The sequence below is a fragment of the Ursus maritimus genome, unplaced genomic scaffold (assembly GCF_017311325.1).
Source record: "Ursus maritimus isolate PB19 unplaced genomic scaffold, ASM1731132v1 scaffold_29, whole genome shotgun sequence".
Taxonomy (NCBI): Eukaryota; Metazoa; Chordata; class Mammalia; order Carnivora; family Ursidae; genus Ursus; species Ursus maritimus.
Genome location: NW_024425452.1, coordinates 20726234 through 20731975, shown reverse-complemented (window position 1 = coordinate 20731975; position 5742 = coordinate 20726234). Strand labels below are relative to the sequence as shown.

Below are 5742 nucleotides of genomic sequence, written 5' to 3'. Positions count from 1 at the left end.
TTAGTCTTGCATTTCTAAAATGGTAGAGAATAAGTTAAATATGAAAAGTGTTAAACCCTCATTCAATTGTTACTCTTTAGCCTCTTCTACCAGAGACTACGTCTTTAACTTTTTCTGATTTTAGTTTCCTGGTGGTTACTTCTATGTTTCAGCAATATGTATGTTTATAGCCTTGATCTTTATGTAATTATTTAGATGTAATTATTTTACTGGACTTAAAAAATTACAACCAATCTCCTTCTTTCCTTTTTCTCATAAAATTAGAGCAATGCCCTTGCATTCCCTACTAGACTCCTCTGTAATGTGTTGCTTCCCAGAGAGTGTATCCTTCTAATCACCACTAAGTGACATGAGGTATCAGCAGTCCTATCGGTACATCTCCCACTTTTCATTTTTTCTCAGTCAACCAAAACTTTATTTTTACATTTTCCATGTTAAGGTGTATATTCTCCTCTGTAGCCGTAGTAACATTACCAGTGTTCTGTCTGTGTTTACTCTAAAATATAATATCCAATATGATTTTGCCCTATAAATATTATTTAATACGGGATCTTTATAAAACTCTCAGGTAAATGACCCTGGATATTCCTAGTGTGAAGTTCGGTTGGATCTCTAATCTGCATTATAAATTTTTCAGAGGATATCATAGTTTTTGTTATCTTTATATTTGGACTTTGCTTTTCTTGTAATTTTTCTTTGCCTTTTTATCCCCTTAATATTTGTAATGTTTTTCTTTGTGTCTCTGTCTTCTTATTCAGTCTTATCTTCTACTGTGCCTAAGATTCTACTCATGTACTTTGGTCACCTGAATCTTATTTCCCAAAAGAGTCTTTACTCACGAGTTCTATACTCTGCAGCCAATCTGAAATTATTGTTCTCTGGACCTGCTGCACACTCAGGCCCAAAGAATCCCCATCTCTACTCTAGTCTGACTCCATTTGTTTATTTTTTTTAAGAAATTTTTAATTTGTTTAAAAGAAAAGGATGGAACTTAATCTCTACTTACAAGACACTACAAGATATGAGATTCCATATAGAAATCAGAAACCTACTGAGAGGAGAAGCTTCATACAATAGGTACAGTTTGGAACTGTCCAAGTATAGTTTCCTTGTAAAAAATGCTACAATAACAAAACACATTTAAAAAGAGGTCTTAGTAGAGAAACAGTAAGACAAATTTATACCAAACTTGGCATATAACAAACAACTTTATGCCTCAGCTGTACAGTCTAAAAGCTAAAGGTCCCAGAAGTGCCATCCTGAACTTGGAAGGTATAGTCTTCAGAGGTAGTTTCTAGCACAACGTTTGATCTTCCTTTTCCTCAACAGAGATACTTCTCAATCAAGTTTAATGAACCTTTGTACACAGACTCATTTTCAGGGTTTCGTACAACTTCCATTTTGTCCAGACCTCAACATTCCTTAATCATTATACTAAGTTTCTCAGTTTCACCTAGTTTCTCAGCAGCCTGAAAGATGTTTGAAGTGGCATCCAGAATAACCAGAATACTCCTGATATCTTTTGCAGTTGAGAGGTTGGTTCATCGTTCTATTATGCCACAATGAATGAGGTATCCAATCTGTACAACTGTTCTGCCACTTGTATACTTGGTCACAGCCCAGATAGTTTCCTTTTCTGTCTTAAAGTCTTCCTCAGCAAGAACACCAATGAGGAATGGGACTAATCCATGATTCACAACTTTCTGTATCTGGCCCTGGTGACCAGTTTTGATACTTGATATTGTCCATGTAGCTTCCTTTTGAATATTAGTTTTGGGATTCATTAGCAGGCTGGGAAAGATGGCAAGTGTTCCTGCATCTATTACACCCTGAGTCTGTTCGTCTGTCCCAGTGACAATATTTCCTATGGCTCTTAGTGCAAGAGTCACAATGGGCAATTCAGTAACCCCTAGAAGCTTCATAAGTTGGGGCACAACTTCTGTTTTCACAACCATTTCAATCCATTCATTTGGGCCAAGAATAAGGTAGGAAATGGCCCAGCAGGTATCTTCTAATACTTCTGGATCATCATGATGCAGGAGATGAATTGAAGTAGGAAGAATCTGCTCAAACTCATCTAACAGGATTCTTGTGGAGACAAAGAATTGAAAGTGTTCAGTACGGTTACATAAGTAACCACCCTCTAAAGATGACATATCAGGAACTGCAGGGACAGCCAACAGTGGGTCAGCTGCCCATACTTAATATCAAGTCTCAGAAAACCAAACCATCACCTGCAATGTTTCTTAGAGCCCATATAGCTTGTGCACTGACATGGGCATGGGGAAATGCCAACAGAGAAATGAATGCTGGGCTAGCACTTCCATCAGCCACAACCTTGGTCTGTTCTGATGTCCCGGAAGCAATGTGAGTGAGGACCCAAGCAGATTCAAACTGAAAGTGACTATAATCAGTTCTGTCCAAGAAGGACACAAATTTTGGAATCAAACCAGCCTGATTATGTTGTCCGTGGGGGGGTTGTTTTTACGTAGAAAGCATTTTCCTAGCAGCATGAGTAGCCTGGAGCTGACTTTCCAAATTGTTGCTATTTATGCCTTTGACAGTGTCATCAACAGACCAATTCACAGTGCCATGGTTTTTGCAGTTTCGTGCAGGGACAAGTAGCGTCATCAGAAAATGAGCTGACGTTTCTCCTGTTCAGCATCTGGTCATCCTTCTTAGCTGTCCTCAGCTCCACGTTAACTTCTATTCAGCACCGCATCATTTCTGTGCTGTCTTCCCCCTTGTTCTTGAATCTGTTAAGGTGGGCAGTTGGTGAATTAGCATCCTTGTTGTGGACATGGTTAGGAGACAAAGGGAGAGAGCTACACGCTGGCTCAGGCTTCCATAGGAGACTGTGGGGGGCATCGCAGGCTGCAGGTCAGCTGCCCTCAAAACGTCCACCATGGCTCAGCCCGAAGATGGTGGGCTGCCTCCATTTGTTTTAATTAAATTTTAATTCTTAATTAAAATTATTTTTTTAATAATTAAAAAGAAATGCTGGGGCGCCTGGGTGGCTCAGTGGGTTAAGCATCCACCTTCAGCTCAGGTCATGATCTCAGGGTCGTGGGATCAAGCCTTTGTGTTGGGCTCCCTGCTCTGCAGGGAGTCTGCTTCTCCCTCTCACTCTGCCTCTCCCCTTCTCTCTCACTCTCTTTCTCTCTCTCTCTCAAATAAATAAGTAAAATCTTTAAAAAACAAAAAAAGGCTCTTATTTCCTGTTGTCTGAATCTTTTATGTAGCATTCAGTTCCTGCTTTATGTCTGCAAAATCTTTCCAAATATATTAGAAGACATTTACTATAGTCTTTTTAATGCTATCTTCAATTATCTGTATTAGCTCCCTGTCTAGGATCAGATCTTTGGTCTGAATGTATTTGTCCTCTTCGTTAATGTTTCCCGTGTTTTTCTTGGTACACTGGTAATACATGTTTATTATTCATATTTGCAATGCGAGACTGTATAGTTCTGCATTATGTGCATCTAGAGAATGTCAATTGGCCAGCTGCACTTTAAGGTGTGTTGCACATTATTATGCATATTATGGGTGAATTGTACATTATTCCTGGGTATCCCTAAAAGCTATATCATCTGCATTAGCTGCAATTATTCTCCCAAGGCCCTTGTTCCATTTCTCAAGAGAATATTCTATCAGTTTTATGCCTCTAAATAACAACTTGTTAGCAACTCAATGTGAAAATGTGGAAGACGCTTTAGGAGAGAGAAAAAGGATTCTAACTCTTTTTTTAAATGCAGAATTTCAAATGGTCACAGAGAAAAGCAGGATGCCACATCTGGGCCCCCGAGACTGAAAACCTCTCTCTACCTGGTCACGCTGGACAGCTCAGTTCTCTCTGCAGTTCAAGGACCCGGGAAAGCTACATCTTAGGTTTCATAAATTAGTATTTGTTTATATTCTTAGTATGTTCTAGAAATATTTTGAAATATCCCCTATATCATCTTTCTCATTGTGATTTTACACATTCTTTAATGTTTTACTATTATTTTAAAGTAGTTTCAAAGTAGAGGAGGTAGAAAGTTTAATATGACTTTTCATTTTGAATTTTCAAAGGAGGAAATATTAGTATCTGGCAGAAAAGTTGGCATTACATTTATGAAGGCTGCTTTTGTTTATTCATGTGAAAAACTGAACTATATAATTACAAACATAACTTTTTTAAAGAGCTGTTAAAAATATTTGCTGTTATGTTACGGGCTCGATGTCAATATTAATTTGTCAGTTTTTCTTTAAAATATTATCTTTATTAGTCTTCAACTCCTGCAAAAATAGTAAGAATTTATAATGACTGATTTTCATCTTAAAATGTCCCTCTGTGTCATTTTATTACACAATATATAAATTAAAGTAGGCATAAACTCTCCTTTTGAATCATTGTGTTGCTAAGATTATGTATCTTTGAAGTTTACTTGTGATGCAACTAGTTATGTCTTTGTACCCTTGAAAATAAAACCAAGAGCTTGTTTGTCTTCTAATTAATGCGATTCAGAAAGCTTAACATTTTAAAGCCTCTTCTTAAATGTAATTCCATTTGGATTTGAATAATATAATTTAAAATTAATATAACAATATTTACAGATAGCAGAAATTAAAAATAAAAAGCATATTTTTTGCTAACAAACCTAGTGAATTATAAAAAAAAAACATTCATTTCTTCAACTTTATTTCCTTTGGTCAAACATTTCCAAACTACATATTTACTTTTAAGTGTTCTGTGGCTCAATGTATCTTCAACAATGACATTTCACAGCTATGAAGGAATCATTGTTATCAAGAATCAGGCCTTAATATAATTTCAATACAGCTATCAAGATACTGTTTAGATGTTAATCTTACATATGCTTTTTAAATCTGTTTTTCTCTGTATTTGGTCCAGAAATGGAAACTAGGAATTACCTCCAAATAGGGCATTTTTCTCATGTCTTTTTGCAACACTTATCCTTGTTCTGTGAAAGACATTTTGCACAGACTTTGAACTAATGTCTATTCATGTTTCAGCCCCCTCCACCATGATATGCTGACCTAAGACTGTAAGTGTTAACATCAAAGAGATATGTATGCATGTCTTTTCTTTCCTGGGATTTATTAGGGTGGCCTAAATTAAATTGACCTTTGAATCATAGTTTTTACAGCTCAAACGTAGGTAAATAATATATACATCATGCTTTTTTTTTTAAGAATAAAATGACCCAAATTTAAACACAGTATATACAAAATGAATTTTAGTTACTTCTCTTACCCACCACTGTTTTTTGTCTTTTTTTTTTAATGTGTTGTTATATCTCCCCATCTCAGTTCTGCCAGTTTTAAAACAAGAAAAACAAAACAGAAGTAGATTTACAGCTAGAAGAACTGGGTTCAGATTCCAGCACGTTTATTCACACTGGGAGAGATCGCAACATAGGCATGTGGCCTCTTTGATGTTTAAATTTCTCACATATGTGACTGTTTAAAATACTACACCCCCAAATGGTTGTGAGAATTAAATAAAAAAAACTTTAATGATAAGGTTTAAAAATGTGTACCTCCATGGTGAATGATTTTACATACATGCATACTAAGCTCCGTAGAAAAAAAAATCTTTTCTCTTAAGTAGATTAAAATATTAAATATTATATGCATTAGAAACGTTCACATTTCAGGGCACCTGGGTGGCTCTGTTGGTTGAGTGTCCAACTCTTGATTTTGGTTCAGGCCATGATCTCATAGGTCATGAGATCGAGC

At 36.2% G+C, this 5742-nt stretch overlaps 1 pseudogene; it reads right to left on the bottom strand.

Annotated features, from left to right (window-relative positions):
* Positions 1–1229: 1229 nt before the first annotated feature.
* On the bottom strand, positions 1230–3429 carry LOC103657460 (annotated as a pseudogene).
* Positions 3430–5742: the final 2313 nt, after the last annotated feature.